Source organism: Varroa destructor, unplaced genomic scaffold (genome assembly GCF_002443255.2).
Source record: "Varroa destructor unplaced genomic scaffold, Vdes_3.0 BEIS01000374.1, whole genome shotgun sequence".
Classification (NCBI taxonomy): Eukaryota; Metazoa; Arthropoda; class Arachnida; order Mesostigmata; family Varroidae; genus Varroa; species Varroa destructor.
In genome coordinates, this window is record NW_019211827.1 from 1 (window position 1) to 3510 (window position 3510).

General features: G+C 42.1%; 2 pseudogenes; both read right to left on the minus strand.

Moving 5' to 3' along the window:
- Positions 1 to 305: 305 nt before the first annotated feature.
- LOC147754146 (large subunit ribosomal RNA) lies at positions 306 to 2968 on the minus strand (annotated as a pseudogene).
- A 91-nt stretch (positions 2969 to 3059) lies between these two features.
- LOC147754147 (5.8S ribosomal RNA) lies at positions 3060 to 3216 on the minus strand (annotated as a pseudogene).
- Positions 3217 to 3510: the final 294 nt, after the last annotated feature.

The following is a 3510-nucleotide window of genomic DNA, read 5'->3' on the forward strand; positions in this document are numbered from 1 at the left end:
CCGATTGAGTTTCGGTGACCGTGCATGAAAACTTGCATTTACTCAAATCTTTGCGTCGTGAGCCAAGGCTAACAATCGCAACAAGTTTTGTTTCTTTTATGCTCTCGATTGAGTTTCGGTGACCCTGCATGAAACCAAAAACGAGCATTTTATCTTTCTCCGCGTCATTAGGCCACTGACATATTTCATAACCATATTTTGTCATACATAAGCGGGCGTTTAATGCTACCAAATGTGGCTAATCCAAAAAATAACGAAAATTAATGGTATTCCATCCCGGCAACAAGCCAATTTCATCTCAAACAGCAAACGCCCAATACGAAGATAAGTCTCATTAGATCGCAGTATCGTAACTGCTCTACAAATTACAACACTTCGATTGATAAAAGTCATTTGCAGATTGTCTTCATTTCAATTTGCTCATATTGCTCAGTTATGCACTCGCACAACTATTTAATAAACAATACACATCCCAGACACTAATGTTATGGACTCTGGATTGGATTCTGACATAGAGGCGTTCAGTCATAATCCATTAGATGGTAGTTTAGTGCCTCTGATTTTTCAATCAAACACAAAACCAATTGTCTAAACCTACGGTTCCTCTCGTACTCCCCACCTGACTATGTTCTCAATATAAATCGCACAAATTACTATGCTTCTTTCTAAAACATGGAATGACCATATTTACTTCATTGAGTAATTAAAGAAACAATAGGAGTAGTGGTTTTTCATTGATGACGAGTCTCCCACTTATGCTACACCTCCTATGTCTCTTCACCAAGTCAGACTAGAGTCAAGCTCAACAGGGTGTTCTTTCCCCGCCGTTCAGTCCAAGCCCGTTCCCTTGGCTGTGGTTTCGCTAGACAGTAGATAGGGACAGTGGGAATCTCGTTAATCCATTCATGCGCGTCACTAATTAGATGACGAGGCATTTGGCTACCATAAGAGAGTCATAGTTACTCCCGCCGTTCACCCGCGCTTCAAAGAATCTCTTCACTTTGACATTCAGAGCACTGGGCAGAAATCACATTGTGTCATAACCAATTACTGGACTTCACAATGCTTTGTTTTAATTAGACAGTCGGATTCCCTCAGTTCGTGCCAGTTCTGAAGTAGTTCTGAAGTCCATCCGGCGACAACACAATGTCATAAATACTTCTACTGTCAACCTGGCTGGATCAACCTTCAGAGCCATCCCTTCTCCCAAAGTTACAGAACTATTTTGTCGACTTCCCTTACCTACATTAATCTAGACACTAAAGGCTTCACATCTTGGAGACCTGCTGCAGATATTAGTACGGACTGCCACCAAGATAATCACCACGCTCAAATTTTCAAGGACCAAGGCACGTGGAACCCAACCCCAACTTCAGTGCTCAAAGTTTTCAATTGAGTACTTTTTACTACCACCAAGATCTGCACATGTGACACCTCCAGATTGCTTCACAACAACATCCTTCGATGCTATCACATTATCTTCCTACTCTCTGAGCGCTTCGGTGCGTCACACGTCAGAGGTTGAGTACAAGTACAATGCTATAGCGCCATCCATTTTTGGGGCTAGTTGCTTTGGCAAGTGAGTTGTTACACACTCCTTAGCGGATTCCGACTTCCAATGCCACCGTCCTGCTGTCTTCGGCAACTAACACCCTTTATGGATCTCATGCGCATTTCAGCTTTTCGCACTTTACAACAATTGGTTCAACCCACAGCGCCAGTTCTGCTTACCAAAAATGACCCACTAAGCAGTGTTCTTAGCAGTGTTCTTCAATCGAGAAATAACACTCACACCCATTAAAAGTTTGAGAATAGGTTGAGGCTATATACGCCCCAGTACCTCTAATCATTCGCTTTACGGGATGAAACTAAACGTGTACGCTAGCTATCCTGAGGGAAATATCCTGAGGGAAACTTCGGAAGGAACCAGCAACTAGATGGTTCGATTAGTCTTTCGCCCCTATACCCAGATCATATTATCGATTTGCACGTTAGAATAGCTTCAGACATCCACCAGAGTTTCCTCTGGCTTCATCTTGACTAGGCATAGGTCACCATCTTTGGGGTCTCAAACATCACGCTCATAGTCTACAAATGCCAGAAAGCATAAGTAGCTCATCGCTTAATCATGGTACAACCACAAATAACAATACCTTTGCATTTCACTTCGCCTTCGGGTGTTAAGACCCAATGATTCGCGTGCCATTTGAACTCCTTGGTCTGTGTTTCGAGACGGGTCAAATAACTAATGCTAACCACTGATGGCGGACTGCTTACCTAGAGTAACATGCTCACGGCAACAAGGAATAAACCAAATCGCAGATACAGCAGATACATCTAGTAAACGCAGACCGTAGCTGTCCCACAGCTAAACTACACCGGCTAGGTGACGCCCAACACAGAACATTGCACTACGTACGAGCGGTCCCATATCGATGCCGCAGCGGCATAGTTTCTCAATGAATGAGTGGGCACTAGTGCACTGAGTCTCTGGCAGGGCTAACCAAGAGCAATCGGTTGAATGGACAATTTACGCTCAAGGCATCACACGACGAACTACCCTGTTGATAGGCACACCACTTTACAGCACAGTTATCTGTTTTACTCCCTATGGTTTCACGTACTGTTGAACTCTCTCGTCAGAGTTCTTTTTCCCTCATGGTACTTGTTCGCTATTAGATGAAATTTACCACCATCTTTAAGTTGCACTCTCAAACAATAGACTCTCCAGATCTTCGGTTCAACAGGATAGTACAACCACACAGGCTTTTCACCTTCTCTGAGCACCCACTCAATAATAATTAAGCTGTACTCCTATTAAACACAAAACACTTTTACACCTCGTCTCTTATAGTACACAACATAAGAATTGGCAATAGGCTTATTGCCTAATATCTCATTTGATCTCTTTTCCTCCGCTTATTGATATGCTTAAGTTCAGCGGGTAGTCACACTTGATTTCAGATAAACATAACATACAGATGTTTATTATCACCCTTGTGATCAAAGATAATTTTTACTATTACCACCAAGCAATAGTAAATACGTATTGTATGTATATATACTGAAACAAATGGAGCATAGATACAAGTGTATCCATACTAAAATTTTCATTCAAAATCACAATGCTCACACAACTTCACAACTCACATCAATTTCCACAAATTACTATGTTTTTCTTCGATTTAAGGACTAAGTGATCCCCCATATTGAGTCTTGTGATGTCTTCTTCTCGATAGCACAACTATGTAAAAATGCTGTCGAACCGAACAGTGTCGGCGACGCGCGACGACGATTGCGATCCTTAGTCAATAATACGTAACGTTCCTCCTATAAACACCTCTTCCATTTTCGACATAGACATCATACAACGATCACTCGCTGAGAGAATGGGTTTTGAATCAGTAATGATCCTTCCGCAGGTTCACCTACGGAAACCTTGTTACGACTTTTACTTCCTCTAAATGATCAAGTTTGATCTTCATTGCAATACAGGCACGTACAAAGTAC